A 22,028-nucleotide genomic window follows, 5' to 3' on the forward strand; every position below is an offset into this window, starting at 1 on the left:
AGTCTCTTAAACTAATGGACACTCACACAGCCAGAAATGGCTGGGGTCTTTTTCTATTTATAGATTTAGATCATGTAGCACGAGGCTAAAATGAGCTTAGACGTTTTATTGTGACAATACTTACATGACGACCATGAATGTAACATTTTACCTTCACTTTAATTCAAATTTACGCAACTGTTTTTTCGAGGTTCAGTGGTTAAAAAATATTTCCTCTGATAAAAACAAATTAAAAACAAATTAGATTGAAGTAATTTTATGACTTGAGTATGATTTATATCAACATCCATTTGCTATGTCTGTCTCCATTGTTAACCCAGTCTAAGTGAAGCCCATCATTACATTAATAAGATGTTTTCACCCTGCGAACCCCACACTGAGAAACACAGAGCCCTGCTGCTGCTGCATGATGGGTCTTTTGCTACACAAGGCCCAGAGCATATCGCTCATCACCAAAGCCGCCGTACATTATGTTTCCGAGATGACACCTCAGACCTCCCACAACCCCTGGGTGAGATTTCCTCCCCTCTGCAGTGGCACTTTAATCTTTATTTCGTCATGTCCGTCCTCCCCGACCTCTAATATACTGTCTCATTTCTTCTTCGCCCATTTTCTGCTAATTCACCACCATCTGCCTTAGCATCTGTTTGAAGGGAGAAACAGGAGGGGAAAAATCTTCAAGTGGAGAAAAAAGTCTGTTCATTCTTCTTCTTCTTCCTCTTCTTCTCCTTCTTCTCCTAACTTTCTCTCATTGTGTCTTCCACCTCCTTTGTCAGAGCTAAAGCCTCCGTCTTCCTTTTTCGCATAAGCCTCCTCAAACCCTTTTTAAGTCTAATGCTACATGTAAACCTTGGACCTGCTTCCTCTGTTGTTCATGGAGGCCCCCCAAAGACGACAGAAAAAAAAAAAAAACATTGAGGGAGGGAGGGAGAGAGGGAGAGTAAGGGTGGGGGTCATATCCTTTCCATGTCCAACCGCTTAGTCAATAACCACTGTCAACAGGAGTGCACAAAAGATCAGAAAAGTGCAATTGTAATCTTTGGACAATGGCAGGGAGCTCTCATAAGGCTTGGCTGAAAAAGGGACACCACCTCCCCAGTGCCCCTTCGCCTTCCTCCCTCTCCCTCTCTGGCTTCCTCCCCGTCCTCTTTGAGCGTTGCTGACAATAGGGAAGCCTGCTGCATTGCCGGGGAGAGCCACGGGATCACCTCAGTCAGCCTGCGGATTACAGACATTCTTTGGCAGGGCCAGTGTTGCTGCGGAGAGCCCGGGTCCTCGTGGGCCCTCTGAGGCTGCAGCACCGCCTCGGGGCCCCCATGCCTCCCCACCTCCCCTTCTTTTTTGTATTGTGTTCACATGTTTGACAGACACAGAGCCCATAATAATCTCTTTCCCGCAGGGACCTGCACCATTTGTTTGGCAGACCCTACAAACAGTTTCAATCCCTTTTCTCCCTGCCTTGTCTTCACTGCTGTACCCCATCACCGTCATCTAATTAATGCAGGCTCCCTTTTCATCTGCACTTCCTGTTCATTGTTTGATCCTCTCCCCCCTCCTCTCTTAAGTCCCAGATTTAAAAGTCACTGCCTCCACTAGTTTTATCATAGCATATTTGAGTGGCTGGGGATTAAAAAGGTGTCTTTTCTGTGGATTATGACTTTCTTACATATTCATTGTTTTACCATTACTTCTGTTAATATCCTCAGAAATGTAGTTAAAGAGGGCAGGATTCATTTTAAACAGAGCAAAAAGGATTAACCAGTTCATGCTTGCCTTTTATTTGAAGCAGCTTTGTGTGATTTAATTTGCAGCTAATTGTGTACTTTCACATTGTTCATGAAATTAGCATTTTAATTAGGATATCCCAAGAGACATGGTTGTATTCTGAGACTATATGCCTGAAACAGAGTAGATATCTGTTACATAATAATATATTCAGAGTGTTCATAAAAGGGCAGCGAATGAATTTGAAAAATTGTCCCCTGAGTGGTTTTTGACCAGCCTGGAAATTTTTCCCTCACATTTTATGCACCCATTTAACTGTTCAACTGCATTTTCTGTAGATTTTGTCTCTATACTAAATCCTTTCATTTTAATTTCATTTTTTTTGGGCTTAATGGCCTAAAAACAGTGAAATATAAGAATACTGTCTCTCAGACAGACTTAACAAAAACTCTGTTAGACTTTAGAAAACTTGTCATGTGTAACTGGTGAGTAGTTATCAAATGTAAACTTGTTCGTGAGTCAATAAAACCCAAATTGCCAGAGGGGCATGACCTCTGTAACCTTAACAGAACATGATGATTCAACTTTTTCTCAACAGTGTGCAATCATACTATTTTAATGAATAAATCAGATGAGAAATGTGAGGTTGAAGACAAGTTACATTAAAAGCATTAATATAGGGAGGTATGCCAGGGGTACCAGTCTTCATCAGAAGACCAGGTCTTCATCAGGACACAAATAATAAAAACAGATTCTTAACTGAACAAAATCCAAACTAAATGTCCACTTCCTTGCATTTTAAATCTAATTCCTTATTCATTTTTTGTCAAACTGATCTTTCCAGGGTCATCACACATGTGATGACACGTGTTTGAGTTGTCACATCCAAATAATGAAACTCTGAATGTATCAGTCTCATACTGCAGCCATTTACCTACAGCTGCCATACTTTGCAGTCATTACAAGAAATCTTTATTGCAAATAAATCAGAAAGTTTTCCATTGCAACACACTCTTTAGAACTTTAGTCTGATTTCATGCTTCAAGCTTTTTACTGTATGCTCCAAAAATACAGCATGTGCACTGAATTTAAGGATGGCTGTTACCTTTAATGATACAGACAGACAGACAGACAGACAAGCATCTCCATATGGAAAGATGTACAGCAAGTGTACACAACTATAGCAACCTATTTATGACCTCTCCCTCTGTGAAGAGAGAGATTTGAGAAGCTATAATTGGTTCTCCTCACATGTATTCTCCCCAGTGTGCGCCCTGCTCTCTCCACAGGGAGCACTTTGATGATAACTTGCTGCATTACACGCTAACTTTTCGACAATGGCTACACGCTCTGTCTTTATTGCCCCGACTCCTAATGGCTATCTTGAAGTGCTGCCTCTGGCAATCTGGTCGCAAATAAATAGAAGCTGACACAGTAATTTACTCAAATCTTCTCTACAGTTTTGCCCCATTCTCCCTCCAGAGATTACCCCTGTAACAACAATTATTTCAAATGTCATTGATTCCTGCCTGCAGGGCACAGATGAAATGAACATAAAATCTTTTTCACGTGGGTAAAATTAAAATATTTAGGGTTTTCAAGAACGGAAAGGGTCTCATGAGGTGGACAACAAATGTAACTACTGAGCGGTTGTGTTTGTGTTCTGTTGTTTCTGACACATCTACTGTTTTCCTCAGCAAATGACTATTAACCTTTATCTAATAGGGGCAATAGTTCTCATTTAGTGAGAAGACCCAGCGGAGGACGTATAATTCGCTTTCAATGGAGTCTTGTCAGCTCAGTGCACTAAATAAGACGAACACATGGTCAGAGTGCTGCCGTCTAGTTGAACAGTCCTACACCTGCATGAGACGTGAAATTAATATTTACTCCTGAGATCTTTTCATAATATTTCAATTGCCCTCCAAAGATGCCTGAGACTTTTATCATGATCATCACATCAGTCTGTATTTATAGCTATTTTATGTTCCTATCCTTGTGTTCACATGGTTTTTGTGACTGTGTGTGTGTGTGTGTGTGTGTGTGCATTTGAGTAGCTAGGGGGGTCAGGAGAAATGTTTGTGGCTCATTTCCTTGTTTCATGTTGTTGTGCAAGGCACAGCTCAGTGGAGGGGATCTTGACATGTCACAGTGTCATGCCAGTGTCTCTGTCTGGTTCTACATGACCTCTTTCACCCTCTGCTCTTCTCTCCACGGACTCTGCATGGCCAGACACACCAGATAATGTAATAAAGATATTTCTGCTCCAATAGGAAATAAAGAAGGTGTCCTTGTGTAACTGACCGGTATTGATATGTGCTCCTCCGTGGACCTACATGTGCTAACCTGCTGAGTGCAGGTCTGTGAGGTTGTGTTACAAGTTACAGGGCAACAACACTGCAAAGTACAGCTTGGTGTGCTCATAGAGAAATAAAGGAAGAGAATGTATATTTTGGATTCAATCACAATATTCGGCTGATGTGGGCTTTTAAAATGATCAAAAGTCAGTTAGAAAGAATTTGATGACTGATTACATAAAAATGGCACAAGATTCCCTTGTTCATGCACGTTAGAAGTTGGTGAAGTTGTGCCAGAAATCCCTATTTTGTAAGTTTCAGCAACATGGTGAGAGTTAAATTCACACAATTTAAAAGACTAACACATTTTGAGATATTCAAATAACTTTATTAACAAACAAACAAAAAAACGGGATGAAAAAAGCAGTTTATTTGTTATAAGCTGACATTACAGGACATTAGATTACTAACATTCTTGAATGTTATGTGAAACATAAAATGATATATACCATACGTGCAATGTGGAAAGCATTATATCAAAGTCCCCAAAATTACACCATCATCAACATCATCCTGATCCTCTCTGGCTATTCTTTATGCTGCAGTGTTATACATCCTGCTGTATCTGATGAGAAATTTTAAGTGAAGTAGTCCAACAGCCTCTCCATGATTCTGTATTACTATTGTCCATCAAACACTACATTTGGCTATGATGAGCCCTGAAATAAACCCAGAACTGTCCCAGTCTGCCAAACAGTCAGTCAGCTTCTGTCCCAGTTTGTTGATTAGTTACCCTCTTTCACGTAAATACTCACTCACACAGACAGACACACAAATGAGAATTGCACCCGTGGGACACAATGATTCTATCATACTTTAGCTAAACATAGAGTGGGAATTAGTTGACTGGATAATCAATTTGACAGAGTGCCTCTGCAATAAGTGAGTGAAATGCACAGACACCGCATGTCGGATAAGCCTGCCTAAGTCTGACATTTGTCACACAGATCACACATGTAATCTGCATGAAGAAAGAGCCTGGAGAGTTTTTAAATGCTATTTCTTTCCCCAAAAAACAAACCTAAAAAAGGTCTAATATTTGTGTCCACCTGAAGTTTAATTTTGGCCATTAACTATTTTGTCTTAAAAAAATCCACTATGTAAGAATCATCCCAGTTAAAGTTCTCAGACGAATCAATGTGTATTAACAGTACTGTATGTATTTTAATGGCAGTCTATATGTGTCAAGCCAATATTTTTTAGAGGAGAAAAATCTGTGGGCACATAAGCACTAAACACCTTTTAAAAGTAAATGACTTCTGAATAATTACTACCTATAACCTCTGCTCTCAAGGGAGCAATTTAGTGAGCCCAGATGGCCACCAAAATAGGATTTAGGTGCCAAATTGACAACATTACTCTCACAAGGATAATCAATTACCTAAATATCAATTGCAGTCTAATCTCACTGAATAGGAAAAAGGTGTCTTGGAGGAGGTGCCAATGATAACTGCAAGCCAGGAGACATTTTTTGGATAATTACCGTTCAGTAATCCCATATTTTGCAGTATATATTCAGTCACTTTATCACTATGTATGTATTGGGGTCTACCGTTTTAAAAGTACAGGTAACCCAATCATATAAATGGTATATGGTGACGTCACTCTTTTTACAAAAAGCATTGTATTAAGAGTGTGTTTCAGCCATATAGCTGTTATGACTCACTTGCACTGTAGGATCTTATACCCTTAATTCTGGACAAATCTCTCTGTTGACTCTGTTGGTATTTTTGGCTTTACTGCCATGAGATCTGGTTCATACATGACCATGAAACATTAACTGATTTGTTAATGATTAACTGAAAAAAAACAAACAAACAAACAAAAAAAAAACAACTCAAACTAAATGTAAATAAACAGTTGAAATCTAAGACAGAAAAGAAGATACTGCTGTCAGTGTCATTACCAGGATGGATTTTGATTATCAAGATCTACGGTAGTACAGATATGATTGGATAAAATAAACACAGGACACTAAATGTACCAATAAGGTATAAAAATAAAATGTGACTCAGAAGGGATAGACTACTCGGCCATAGTAAATATGGGATACATCACGAATAGTTAAAAAATATCAAAAAGTAACCCCCTCTGTGTTTCCAAAAATAATGCTGTCAGTGAAATCCCTCTTTGTGTGGTTGTGATTGACAGAGAGTGTGTGGACGAATGGCAAATGTCCTGTGTACAAAACACCTGGCTGGATAAGCCTGCTGTCCCGCCAACCAATCCATCCAAAGCAACTACAGAGAAGCCACACTTAGCTTGCACTGATGTTGAGAGTACATAACTATTGTGGTAAATAAGGTCCATGTGCATTTCACTTACATCCTTGTTGAGAACAGAGCTGTTTACATAGAAAAGGGATAAACAACACCAACATTTGTAACTGCCCCCAAATTAGGGACCGTTTTAGTCTATGTTAGGCTAACGTTTGTCTAAAAACGTTAGCTATAAATGCTATGAGCTGGGTAGGATAAAGGTAAAATGTATTTTGTGGCAGTAAAACATTGGAAATACGACATGCTATTCATATTGCGTTACAAAATTTTGGTCAAAATAGAAATCCTGCACAATGTATCCTATCTTTTTGAAACAAAATGTCCAGTTTCTGTGGAGACATAAAGGATTTGATTCAACTTTGATTCAGCCATCAGTTTGTGTTTGTGTTACTGTATGTTGCTATTTATCTGACACTCATGTTACGTGTACTTCAGTTCCAAGACAAATGAACTAATAATTTCTTATAAATAATGTCTGAAATAGCTAAGGAGCCAACCGATGTATTGTTTAGAGGCTTTCACTGCTCCAACATCTTGATTCTTTTTAGTTGGCAGGTTTTACGCGAAACCTTTCACCTCACAAGTTATTAATTTTTCATCAGACTTGTAAAGTTTGGATGCATGTGATTAAGAAGTCAGGCAATGTAAATGAAACGTTTCAGTAAGTTTTCATGACAGTGATATATACTGCATAGATCATCTTCACGTATTTTGACTTGCTAATTAATCAACATTATTTATTCAGGAAAAAAGCAAACTTTGTAATTAGCAAATGACTTGATCTGTTGCAGCAGACTCAGCAAGAATTAGGAACTTTGAATTTGATCTGGAGGTCTAAATAACTCATTAGCATTCTGATTTAGTAAATGTTACATGAAGTCAGCCAAAAACAGTGCTGCTAATGCTTTATTTGCGGATGATTATATTAGTGAGTAAATTAACAGACAAATTAATCTCTGGGCAAATAATTCTACAATGTGGCGTGTATGAACACAGGCTTCCGTTTTTCCAGGAGAGTAATATTTACATTCGGTAATTACTGATACAACAGACTCACTACCAACACATGGCTTTTTTGTTTGTTTTGTTGACATTACATTTAACACAACCATGTACTCGTGGTACAGTGAGTACCTGTTTGACTGCATAAAGCAAGAAATCAGTCAGCTTTTCACAAAGCACAAGAAATACAGTAATTCCAAGTACTTTTTCAAGCAAGAACACGTTTGCCTCCTGGATGTGCCTCAAAAGACAGCAGTCTGGTCAGTGTTTTCAAGCTGGACCGGAGCTCTGTAGCAGGCAGTGAGTGAGCACATTAATCTAATGCATCAGCAGGTCCACATTTGTTTTAATGCAAACTGAAGAGAAGAAACGCACCGCATCTCAAGGGAGAAGAAGCTTAAAATTTCAGCCTAATGATAATAGATGATAATGTTAATGAGTTGTCCAAACATAACAAATGGAATGAATTACTGCCTTAGAACCAAGTCTATTTCATTAAAATACAATAAAAAGGAAAGATTAGTTTTATATGGGAAATAACTCTCCTCTTTTGTGTTATTGATGAGACTAAGGCAGAACATATCAACGCTGGCTTGAGCCTCCGGTCAGTATTGATAAAATATTGCCACTGTACAGTGTAGCCATTTTTCTTGGACGCATGTGACATTAAGCTGAAACAAATTATTATCATGACTGCTGACCCCACAATAGTCAACACGAGTATTGTATTCCACTGAATTTCAACGACAGTCGTCTCTTTTTGGGAGGCCAGATTCCCTAAAGTGAGAAGCCACGCCCATCTGAACACACACTTCCACCTGTCTTGATGATCTTCTTCCCCAAGTAATGTTCTTCCACCTAAATCAATTTTGTGGTCGGCCTGTGTTCGTAGTAGTCGAGAACACTGGGATTATGTGCTGAGGCTACTGTCCCTCTCCCTCTGTGAGACGACCTTGTCTGAGTATCAGTACTGTTAGTCCTCGGCCTCGAGCAGTCAAACGCACACTCAATCACCCCCTGTAACCCTTGCAGTCAACAGACTGTCGCAGGCCGTTTGCTACTATCTCAATTTGTATTTCGTCTCAGACTGTGATGACTTGACAGAGAAAAATAAGAGGATTTATCTTGATCTTCAGCTCTCCCTTGAGGAAGTATGTCTTCACCTTGAAGTTTAGCAACTGCAGGGCTGCCTGCCTTTGACCAATCAGGTCTCTTCGTCCGTTACAATTTTTACAAGCCCAATGCATTTAGACTGGATGATTACAGTTATCACCAGTCATCTGCATTACCTGGAAACTGCTTGTGATTGTGTCAAGATGTATTGTGCATGCTGTACGCTGGACTTAATTCATGTTTGTAATGACATTTCCATGGACATAACTTTCTTTCTCAGTAGTTTGCCTTGCTTCAATGAATGTTGTACATGTCACTACGGTGTGACGTCTGATCATCTTTAGAGCTGTACACTATTCCAAATAGCTTCCTACTCATATAGTAAAACACAAAATACGTATATGTATATGTATAACAAAATAACTTATGGTGAGTATTTCCCATTGTTTTGTCCCACCAAAAGCTTAAGATACTCTTCTTATATTGACACAACTTCTAATAATTTTGTATTGACCAACTAACTGTCTAATCATTTCAGCTCTCAGTGTTTTTAGTTAAGTGAAACAAAGCTGACGTTTTAAGTTGACTGCACTTAGCCAGTGTACCAAAATCGGAGCAGCAGTCCTAAATGGTAGAACAGTCCTCTGCCAAGCCTGCATCAGTAAACACCACAAGCCTCTAACGGTGATGCACTGTAATGGCTCAGTCTTGAGCCTGGCCAGAACATCGCATGAGGTGCTAAACAGCAACTGGCTATAAATATAAGTGGTGAGCCCTGCCAGTTGCACTCTTGCGACTGAAATGAGCCCAATGATGGGAGCTTGAGAAAGAAAGGGGATATCAGTGGTCACTAAATCATTCTGTAATCAGCTCTCTATGCAGGATCATCCATGCATGTTCAACGTCCCATTCTGGACGGCTCCAGCAACAGAATGCTCCAGCTGACCCCATCTGTACCCCATCTCGTTTTGCATTATCCCCAACCCATAAAAGTCCCATGCAGCACAAAAGAGTTAATGATTCCCTTTGTTTTGTTGCAGGGAACAGAACCAAAGCAAATGACAACAACAAATCCATCAAACTTAGCAGCAGTGAGCACATCAGCAGTTTTTGCCAGCCCACCAGAGGCCTAAAATGCACATATTGCATGCTGGCCCCCCAAGCAGCAGGCGGCCCTGGGACTCACCAGCCCCTCGGTGGCCAGAGAGGACTTGATAAATGACTGGAGCAAACTTCTCTGTCACCAGTGAGGGAGGAGTCCCCCACAGTAAGCTACATCATCCTAACAGCATTATTCTTTTCATGCTCGTTGTCGATACGGCGTCCTGTGATTGGCGTCACGCTTTGCACAGGTTAATTGGAATCCTGAACTGGAAAACAGCGGGAGGAAAAGTGCAAATATTGTCGCCCAGAGAATCACCATATGAAGACCATGAATAAGTGTGGCGATTCCAATCCATGGCAAAGACTCGAAATGTTAACAGTGCTGGAGTACAGTTTGTACAGATGGTTAACAATGATTCCATAACGATATTTCATCAGGTTTAAGTTCCTATTATTTCTATTTATATAGTGACAGCTGTTAATTGACAGCACACAGTAACCAGAAACCAACAAAGAGACTCTCCATTTCCAGTTTTGCAACATAGGAGTTTATAGAGATTAAAGGGGTCATTTAATACAAAAGCAACATTTATCAGGGTGCTTAGGGGTGCTGCACACAGCTCACTTTCCAAGATGCAGTATACTATTCAGGTCCATTACTGGATTGGAAAAGGTAACTCAATCAGTTCATGTCTTAAGCCACATAAAGAGCATATGCTTAGACCAGAGGGCACCCCCCCATATTCAGGGACCTACGGCATAAACACAAAAAGAGGGCTGGGGTCTTGTCCCATATGCCAAGATGTGGGACAAGCATGGGGCCATTACATTGGAACGGACAGCCTTCCTCATCAGGGCAAATAGAAGACAATGTCAGATGGCCTTATTGATAAGTTAATGAGGCACAAAACACTTCGTAGAAGACCCATCTACAACCCAACCCACTACCATCTCCTCAAATCATTGATTTACACATTATTCACATCACAGTGTTTACACTGCAGAAATAGTCTTGGTAATTAAACATTGCATCCTTGTGAACAAGTAACTTAACCATTTCTTTTACTCTTGATCCACAATTATCCAGTGTGGTTCAACTGACAGGTGTTTGCTATGTTGTGTCGTCAACGGACGAGCTTGAAAATACTTGTCTCATGTGTGAGCAGTAATGAAAATTAGTTTCCCTTTTGGAACAGGCGCACGAGAATCACAAGAATCACCGAGACAGCAGATCAAGAGTAAAATGAAGTATGCAAATGTAATCATATTTATCAGAGAATGCTTATGGCAGAAAGCTATTAATTTCTCCTCTGCTTCTTGACACTTTAACATATGCATCACCTGCTTCTCGCAAATGATTATTTTTGTGTTTTCCATCTCCGTTGACAGAGCATTATTTTCTTTTCCAGTGCGCCTTGTTATTTTTCTAAACTTTCTCTGTCTGAAGAGTGTAATGGCCTCTGATTGAAATTTCATTCAGAAAATCTAAGTGAAATACATGTTGTGTATTTAATGGAAAAAATAATTGCACGTCAGATGAAACAAAGCATGACGCATAGTAACCAGAAAGAATGACTGAAAACACAAGTCAGCAAAGAGGTCAGGCTGTTCATTCTTTCATTTGCCGCAATTACTTGCTGCACTTATTCATTTACTCATGCCATCATTCTTTCACCTGACTCATCTATTGCTCACTTACTCACTCACTGAGCTTTCCATAAGACTATATGAAAAATCCCCATATTATGATGACACAGTGAAGAACTTCTTTGAATTTGAGTTTTCGTTTCCAAATATGAACTTTTATTTGTATGAAGGTGTAAGTTTCAACATATCACTTTTCAGATACTATTGGTAAAACTATTACAGTAAATGGGAAATTATTTACAATATGTTTATTTATTTAGCTACATTCTAGGAATACGTTACATTAACTAGACTTCCTAAGCAAAGGTGCAAAATGTATTGTTCAGTTGTTCTGAAACATCTGCTATTAATCTCTTGCAACACTTGTTAACACTAGCAACATCAGATATGTTCATTTGCATTGCATTATGCTAAGTGTAGGAACTACAGTCTTTACATCTAGCAGAAGGAGGCCAGCTTTGTGCTACGTATGATAAGTGCTGTGATCATCAGACCCCATCGTATCACAAACCAGCATCAGCTGGGCCAGAGGAAGCCAAATACACCAAATCACCATATTTCTTCATGCATGTAACAAGTAGCATATTGCTAAATCTAGTGACAAAAAAGTTCTATAGGATTTCACGTAACCGTGCTAACTTATGCTCCCTTCAGCCAGTAGTTTAATGCTTAATGTTTACTATAGAAGAAAATTTATTTTATCCATACTAGAAAAGTACTACAGTAATGCAATTAAAATGGCATGGTAAGTTGGTCACTAACATGAAGATAGAGTGCTGTCGCTCCATGATACAGCATCAAAATAGTACCACGGATGTTGTACAAAATACAGTGTTCCATTACCACAATAAAAATCTCACTACTACAATAAAAAAGAAAAACCTTTATGATAGGCAGGATTCTCCTCTTCAGTCGTGAAGGTGACCTCTACAGAATCATGAATCCCACTGACAGAGCTCTCTCTCTCTCTCTCTCTATTGAGAAGCACAGTTGCTGCATTTGGATGGATAAAAGGCAACATTTCCCATAAAGACTGTCTGCGCGACTACTGTACTGGAGTGCTATTTCAATTCATCCTTGGAGCAGCCCACAGGAATTGAGCCCATATTGAGCTCACTCCTGGGCTCTGAGAGTGGTCAGGAAGATTGATTTGAGGCCTAGATCACCGCTCACTGAAGACTGAAGTGCAGTCTGGTTTGAGCTTGTGTATCACATGACCTTGGAGGTTTAATAAGAAAACAAAACTAGAAATATTATATGAATAACAACATTAAGCTAGAATAATGTCAGTGGTCTTCTTGTTGCATTAAAAGTTTTGGTCATTCATAATTATTGTCCATCATAATAGAACAGCCAGCAGACATATATCATATATCATCTCTTCACTGTATGTAACATAATGACCTGTGGGTTATTGCAGGGACAGTATGGTGGTGATCACTGCATCTGCCAAAGTGCCTCTAACCTTTTGAGTATCACTTATAATTAGCGAGGAGAAGACACGCAAAAAATACCAGATGGTAACATTATTTGATAGTCTCCCAAAATGGCGACCACGGTCCTTTAATTCATGTGTGATAGTTTTAATTAAAATGGCTTGTCAAAACGACAATTTACGCTAAATTGATGCTATGCATGATGCTATTAATACAATGTCACTGACATTCCTATTAATTACCCTGACTAGTTGATATCACACACATCTTCATTATCGACATAAAGATTAAGATTGCCTTAACTGTTACAGGACTGGAGGAATGCTAAGTGATGCATTCATCTCATATGCATTCAATAGGAATATGAACTCATTTTGGGGTTGGCTCAAGTCACAAGTGATGTACCTTCCCTGTCATATTTGTGTTGTCTTGTTCTCTTTTTTAAGTTTCTTGTTCTGTGACCTGAGAAATGGCAGAAATAATGACAAGCTTGACAGGGAATATTGTGGACAAAACAAGCTTCTGTTTGGCTAACCAACCAGCAAATATGTCTGATGATGCAGCTTATTCACTTCACACCGCAGCATGTCGCACAAAAGATCAAGCTGAGCAAATTATTTGGCTCCACCATTGAAAATCAACACATTTTGTCCATATTGCAGTTGCAGTGCATTCACAATACAGTTCACTGTCATGCCAACTGAAGTGAAGAGAAAATGCATGCAAAAAACTCCATGTCTTTCTTGTTTGATTTTAGCAATGATATTGGATTTGTAATAGTATACTAAGTAAACTAAGTCAACTCTCCATACACTGAAAAATAGCAGTTACCAAAAGATTAGCTCAAATGTTAGGATTAGGAGCTTAAACATCAAGACTGAGCTAGCAACATGCTAACTGCAAGCAACATGCTGGCTGAATTTTATTTAGAGTTCCCTTAATTATTGTAAAGATGATGCAGATTCTGCACGATATTTTAAGGGTCTAACAAAATCTTTGTCCCAACACAATATTCAAGGACTGACAAAAGCAAAAATGATAGCTCAGTACATTTTTGACGTGCTTTATAAGCAGAGATAAGGAATGGGTAAATATACTCCACCACTATTGATCAAATATATATCAAAAAATTGTTTGTTAGGTTGCAGGGTGTTGTATGAGGCTCGGGCTGTAGTAAGTGAACGGTTAAGTCAGGTCTGTCTGGTTCATCTGTTTTTTTTTCTTCTCCCTTGACAGGGTAGTCATCTTCATTCCCTTTGTCCTTACTTTGGAGCAGGAGGTAATATATAAAGGTCTTTGCTCACATGAGGTGTCTCTGTCACCTCTCCACTTGTCCTCCTGGACTGAATAATGTCTGAGGTTTCGGTCTTGGCTTGATATGATGAGTTATATCCTGATCTCTGAGAAGTGGACATTTCATTTTTATTTATTTATTTATTTACATATAATGTAGACATTTTGTCATGCGGTTATGTATGATTCCATCCCGTTGGGTTTGAGGTTTTATTGCTCGGTAAGAACTGTGTCATATTCATATCAGACATTCAAAAATCCAGTCTGTAGGAGTTGATGTGAGGAGTAATTTGTCAGAATACTGTATGTGTTTTTCTGAATATTAAAATATAAACTGATGGGTGAACGCACATAGTAGCATCTCCTAGTAGCGTCTTTACCAAAAATCACTGGACAAACCACATGCTTAACATGATAGTAGTGTATTTTAATTGTCCATAGTTTATGACTGTTTGTCCACACTGTTATCCTTTGTTTTATGGTACCAACCACAGCGAGCTCAAAGTCAAACTCAATATGATGAGGTATTAGCCTCCGCCACCATTTCACTCAGACATGTCAAGGTCAGGTCACTGTGGGATTGTCTCCAACCCCCAGCGGCTGCAGCCACACATCTTCCCTCTGTAGGGGACGCGCATTATTTGTGTTCACCTCATCACTGCTCAGATGGCCTGTGCAGAGATAATAATACCCCCTTTAACCTTCTAAATGATTGCAACTGTAAGAAAACAACTGCTTTTGCAGCCACTGTTACTGCTTTGATTTTGATTTCAGACAAGATTTTCATTTTGCTCTGCCTCAAGTCATAGCAGTTTGTTTTACTGTTTACATCACATATACATGAGCAACAAGGGTATTTATACAGGCACGATGTATGCTTTATATGGGCTCCATCCTGATGTAAGAGTCCAATGATGGACCTACCCCCCTGCCTGATGAACTTGTACTTGAGAGCAATGAGACCTCCAGTTTTCTGCCATGGTGTTTACTCTGAGGCTGAGAGGGGATCCATTTGTCCCAAGGTGAGAAACACTTTCCAACACCCCAATGTTAAATAAACACTCCCAGACCTCTGGCCAGCTCACTCCAGCCACTGGAATACCATTGGCGTGTCTAGATGATGGAGAGCTATTGTTATCTATCGTCTCGGCGCTCTGCAGAGAGGCCGATGAGAAGGCTGGCCATGGCGGCAAGTTACATATAGTCTCGCCCCCTCACATTAAGTTATATTTGTTGCTCCGAAATAAAAATAGAAAAGGAGATTTGTGGACACTTTCTTAGAATAACATCTGATTGAAGGGAGAAAGGGGGAAGAGAGGGGGGAAAAAATTAGAGCGCAGCTCAGCTTGTGTTTCATCACCTGCAAAACCAATGAGGGAGAGCGTCTCCGCGTCAACAACTGTAAAGCGTATCCCAGCTTCTGTTGCTGCTGCCATCTCCGCTGCACGCTACACTAACCAAGAATGTGTATTTCTGCAGATGATTAAATCAATACCATTTTGACAAGACTTGTTGGAACATGCCTCTTTATTTTACGCAATTCCTTCCCTTTCGTCAGGGAGCATTTATCAACCTGCCGGGGCGCTGTCACCTAATGGAGATTGTTCTTTAGTCTGCACTTGATAGAAGGGAACGATTATGATGCATGTCGATAGTTTACAGAGGTATTGACACAGGAACAGAGAGCAGACCCTTGCGGCTGATAGCCTTTTCTTTCGCACTCCCTCAAAGCGCCGTGGTCATGTTTCAAACGTGTCTTTTTCCCTCACCTTGCCTCTCCCATGATGATTTCCTTTGTTTTAGAGGTCAATTAAGGTCTGGAGGCCCCATCATGCTGCAGTTGGTGAGGGAACTCTGGTGTTCCCTTGTATTTACTTTTTGAGACAAGCCAGGCATTCCTTCCTTTGTCATCTTTTGGCCTCAGCCCTTTCCCCAAACAAAACAAAAAAAAGTCCTCCACTTTAAAAGGCCTTTACGTGTGGTCTTTGGTTTGGTATGCAAGGAGTTAATGATAAAACCAGCCCAGGGTGTGACAACAGGCCGTGAATATAATGAGCTTGAAGGAGACAGGGATGAGAAAAGGTGGGATGCATATAAAAAGAGGGAGGAGAGTGGGAAAACAAATGATGAACTCTACCTATAAATTCTTCATCTGCATTGGCTGATTGGAATGGCTTGACTGTGCGCTCAGCTGTGACTTAACAACTAATCCGGTTTGTAAGTTATTATTTATCTCCAGGAAAGTTTGTCAAACTTGGGCTTTGATTTTCTACCCTGATTTCCCTCTTGTGGCTCGCTCTTGCACATGCTCCCCACATAATTTATGACTGCCTCTGGTCCTGATGACAGATTATTAAAAGTAGAATTAGTTTTTTGCGCGGGATTTCTCCACTGGGAATTGGGAAGGCAGTTCTCTCCGTGGAAGGTCTCTTACGAGGTCTCCATTACTAATAGAAGTTTTTTTCTCTGATGGGGGGCAAGGAGACTAATGATTTGAATTTACTGTGGCAGCAGTCACGTGGTCGGGAAAGCATCAGTCGAACAGACAAGAGGTTAACTTCCTCCCCGTGGAGAGGTTTATTGGATTGTTTAGCAGCAGAAGGATAATGTTTTTGTCATAGACTGCTGCGGCAAAACAGTGGCATGGCAGAGAGAAGGGGCGAAGAGAAATGAAGGGAGGAAGGACACAGAGAGGAGGGATCCAGGGATGGATAGCCGGGCAGTGAGGAGAAAGAGAAGAGAGGGAGAAAGCACGGTGAGCATGATCGAAGCACAGTGAGCAAGGCAAAAGCAAGTTATTTCTAATATAGGTGGACAGATACGATCAAGAACAGTGATAGTGCGCCATTCCTCTAGAGCTTGTACATGTGTGCAGGAACAAACACACTTTCATTCGGTGGTGTGTGCAAAAAAAAACCAAAAAAAAAAAAAACCCAAGTACAAGCCTGCACAGATTCAGTCTCCCTCACATACACAGACAAAAAGAGAGATGTTAGTTCCTTTCACCTGATGGCCGTTTGGAGCTTGTACTCCCAGCATGCCTCGGCAGTATGGGTACCAGAGGGGAGTCACAGCGCAGCTGAGAGCCTCGGCTTAATCTTATGCATCATTAAGCACTCAGCGGCAAGCCAGCGCTGTTCATATACATCATCCACGCTTAATAAACATAATGATGACATAAGATGTAATTCTAGATGAATTTTCATTTTATAGGGAAATGGAGAATTCCTGTAGAAAGGAAAGAAAAAAGTAAATTATCTGGGAAGTACAAAATAAATTATGTTTTTTTTCCCCTCACTCAGATGAATGTAGGTGTTTGGTGTATCTGAGTTGAGGATAGTGTGTTAGGCTGCATGGGGATGTGGCGCTGATGGTGGCGATAAGGCTTTTGGTTATGGTGGTGGCGGTGGCAGGTGTGCTTGGGTGAGAGGTGGGGCTGTGGTGGAACACAGGAAGGGGGGAGTAGGAGAAAAATGGGGGTGGCTATTGTGAAACGTTTGCAATTTTTAATTCCTAATCGCAGGGCATGATGGACAGGCTGAGACACCCCAGAGTGTGGAGCTCATCCATCATGGCAAGAGGAAACCAGAGAGGAGAGAGAGAGAGAGAGAGAGAGAGAGGGAGATGTAAAATTTCAGATGGAGTTACCTTACAGGGGGGAGAGTGAAAATAGATTCCCGATAAAAGCGAAGGATGTGGGAGTGAAAGGGCAGCGGGTACTGTGGGAGGGCATCACGGGCCTGAGATTGCTTCATGTCTCCCTGCTGGGACTCCAGGGTAGCTCGGCCTGGAAATGAGTTCTGCTTTCAGGGACTGTACCAGACATTGAATCATCCTGAGAATCATCCTCGGTGCATTTGTCTTCAGCAGTGGATGTAAAGTGGTGGTGACCTGGCAATAGTAAAGTGAATACTCAGTAGGATACGATCGACCAAGGAAACAGCAGAACTACTCAAACACAAGGGATTTAAATGCAAAAGTCTCCAGGATTGTGTGCTTTAAATAGTCTCCTCTTCTTCTGAACCTGGATGACTCCATTTGTAAAGCAGCAGCAAACTGACAGCAAAAAGCATAAGCTGAGGTCACTTTCACATTGTTTGACATGACAACTGTATCCACTAAATGAGTCTTGTCATGTCTGCCTGACTGTTTCCTCTTGGTCAGAGCAAGTTTTTGCAAACTGCATCGTGATAGCGCAGTACACAGTATGTGAACTGTTCATCAAACATGATAATGTCTCATTATGTCTGAGAATTAATTAGCTTCAGTGTATTGGGATCCTGGTTGCCTTTTTTTTTTAAAGGCGTAATGTGAGGGTTTTTTTTTTTTTTTAGACCTCAGCAAGTTTGGAGCCAGTGGACCATACGAGCCAGTATGCCAGTGGGTGAGCCAAGTCTCTCAATGCAGGGATCATTACCACTTTTCTTTCCTTCTGTTGTTCTTATTCTCTCTCCCTGTCTTTCAATCCCAGTCTTCATTTATTTTTTTTTTCCCTTGGTAAATATACATGAATCCTCCTTGTTAGATGTATCATCAATATGTTCTCAGTTTCTTCATCAGCCAAAACATCCCCTTTAGTCCAGCCATGTGGAGATTAAATAAAGCATACAGTTTATCTTTTCTTGAATTTAGGTTGGGCCTATTGTGATGTCATCTTCTTGGTAATTAGTTACCCATAATCCCCCTCACTCTCCTGCCCATAGTAATAAGCAGAGAACAGTGACAGAATCAGAGAAATGGGCTTTTAACTAACATGAAAAGTGATGAATGGATTGACCACAATGTAGACTAATGGAGCCATGGAACTAATTAGGCCGAGCAGAGCTGTGCTTAAATGTAAATGGATTGAGCTGGATGAAACGTAGGAACAGCTGAGAGAATGATGAGGTCCTTCACTTGGGGGTCAATCAATGGCCAAGCAAGCACAATCTATGAGCGTCTGTGAAGTCGTAACCAAGGAGTGTTTTATCTGTTATAATTCAGGTATTGTTGCTTGTATGCTGTACATTTCTATGTATTAGTCAGGGTCTCCGCAGGGTCTGTAAAAAGTTCTCAAAGTTCTAAAATACAGTAGTCTGAATTTTATACCTTAAAATGTCTTAAATGTGATTTTGACAGGTGTTAAGAATTGATTCGATCACGAAGTTAATGTTTTTTGTGAAACATTTGGACTGCTCATGCTGTGACAAAGCGACAAAATGAAACCAACATGGAACCAATACCCACAAATGCAAACTGTGCGGCCTGGTCAGACTTTATGGGAGCACATCCATCTAATGTGTCGCAAAGCAGAGTGTGGATTAACGTGGTGTTGGCGCTTCGTTGAAGCTTATTAAAAATAACAGATTTGTAGTCTGCTGCACCTTATGCAAGAAACACTGATTAACTTTGGCGGTGCCTTATTGCTCTGTACTCATTTTCTTTATAAATAGTTTTTGGACTCTGAGTACGTCTTAAATTGCATTCATAATGGTCTTAACAATCTTTACATTTAAAACTCTCATTTATGCCTGGATGTCTTATCCATAGATCCTCCTTGTCATTGATACATATGCCCAGCTGCATGACTTTGCTGAAAAGCTGTTATAAATCTCTAATCATTCTCATCCCTGGTGCCCAGCTCTTAGACCCTGCAGCTTGGCACCTACCACATGTTTGCTGGCGTGCCCTCTGACTTTGCGGTCCGTGTAGACTGCTTCTGTTGGCTGTGCCTCAAATCTGCTGCTTTCACCTCAAAAATGGCCGCAAAGATAATTAATGCGCTCAGCTAGAACACCTAACCTGCAGTTCTGCTCCTCGCATCGAGCTGTGCTCCTTGCATACATACAGTCTTTATGGCCATGCTTTGACCTTGTAAACATCTGTGGAGCGAAGAAAGTGACAGCAGTTTACAGACTTGACACATGCATTTCACTGTCTGTGTGTTTTTAGCTGCTACCCTTCCTAGTGTGTCTTGTACAACAATTATTCTGTGAAAAGAGCTTCTCCAGCTAGGAGAGCAGAGCAATAACAACCACCAGTGAAGCTTTCTGGATGCTGGGATGCAGTTTATGCCCTCCGTTTGTCTCTGTAGGCACTGCACATCCCAGAATTAATGCATGCAGAAATGCAAATAACCCACCCCAGTAAAAGTTGACATTGCCTCCTCTGATAAATTTTTCTGCTGAGGTAAGAGACAATTTAATGCAGAATTAGAAGTCACTCTCCGCCACCATTTACATCCTTAATTAGCTGTAATTTCTCTGCACCCATTAGAGAGAGAGAGAGAGAGAGAGAGAGAGGACACAATAGAAGAGGAAGAGGGTAAGATGAGAGTGTGCTGCTTTCCCCCAGTGCCAGGCTGGTGTGTATCTGTTTGTGTCAGAGTGTGTGTTGTGTATCAGTATGTCCTCCCAGCTAGGTTGCCTTTGGTGATTGATACACGTCTTGCTCAGTCACCAGCCATTGGCACTGGGGTGGATGTAAACACTGATTAGAGGGAGGAAATGAGGCCCTCACTTTGTCCTCTGTGTCAGGGAGCACTGCGGTGGCTGTCTCTGTTTGTCTAGTTCTTTCCACCTGAGCACGTTTCAGAGGACACCGTTAGCTACGCTTTATAGCCGTTATTTAGATAGCGACACAACGGGATGCTCCTTTTGCTCTTTGACTGACATGCCCAGCCATGTGCTCAGCAATTGAACTCCGTGCATTGGACAAAGTGCGTACAAGTTTGTGAGCGCACAAAAATGATGATGTTTCAGTTTGTATGAAGGAGAGGATGGGCAGGGTTACAGTTGTTAGGTTAGGAATACACAAGTAGCAAGAGGTAATTTTACTTTCTCTCAATTTAGTGTAGAAAGAAAAGTTTCTGAAGTGTTTTGCTGCTGTTTTACACCACTCTGTCTTTGTTATGCATCATATTTGCATTTTATTAATTTCACAGCGGTTGGTTGTATTTGAGTAAAAACCAGGCAGATTCTTGATATTGTTTTTCCAATATTGGAAAATTCCTAAAAGCTATATGGTGTGTTGTATGTTCAGGTTACTGCATATATTGTGGGATATTTGTCATACTGTTTACCTGTAATGTTACAATACATGCAAATCATGAAACCGGATACTTTCCCCTTATAAAATTATGACAAACCATTCAATTTGGACAACAAATCGGCTCCAACTACTTTGTTGGTGCCTTATCAGGAAAGGAACAGCACACAAAGAGTGCTGCACTGAAAACATTTTTCTTTCTTTGCCAAGAAAAATGAACTGTCAACATTTAATGATAGATATTTGCATTGTGATACAAATCGTGTCCTTGGCCCTAAACATAAGATATAGATCCATTTATAATGAATTCAGATAAAGTGTCCTTTTTGCATTCTCGCTCTAATGGATTTGTGGAGCCAGCGCCAGTGACCCTGGTGCAATCAACAAAAACCTGTGCCAGTGGATGATCAGACAGACATCTATCATTTCCTCTCACACCTTCTAAGACGTCGCTGATACTTAGGTGCAAATGTATTTTCCCAGCTAAATGTATGTGTAACTTCTGCAAGCTGGCTGACTTTTTTTCATGGTTTTGCGAGAATGTGAGGAGGAAAGGGAGCAAAAAGACATTAGATTTTTTTTTTTTCCGTCATTAAGCTGTGTCTGGGAGATGATGTGCTAGCCGTATGTGGTCCAGGGGAAGTATTTATAGCCCTGCTGGAATCTTGCTGTGCTGCGTTGATAGCAGAGATAATGGGAGAGAATGGGACGCAGCGAACTGTTCTAATGACACCAACAAGACAAGAGAACAGCGAGGATAAATAAATGTTAGCCATTTTCTCTCGCACATCATTTGCATTTTTTCTTGTTAAGGTCACTTATAGACTCAGACAATAACAATGAGGGGGGGAAAAAAAATCTCTTGCCGCATATAAAACCAGAAATAACAAAAACAGAACTACTTAGTATGCAAGTCATTGATTTTATTTCCTAATAATGTGACATTCAGTTAAAGATAGTGCCGGTTTTTAATTTTTAGCCGCTTTAATTCCCGTGTAGCTGCTTGAGTGGGTTTCCTTGTGAAATAGGGGGAATACAAACAACGA

The sequence above is a fragment of the Scatophagus argus genome, chromosome 21 (genome assembly GCF_020382885.2).
Source record: "Scatophagus argus isolate fScaArg1 chromosome 21, fScaArg1.pri, whole genome shotgun sequence".
Lineage (NCBI taxonomy): Eukaryota > Metazoa > Chordata > Actinopteri > Scatophagidae > Scatophagus > Scatophagus argus.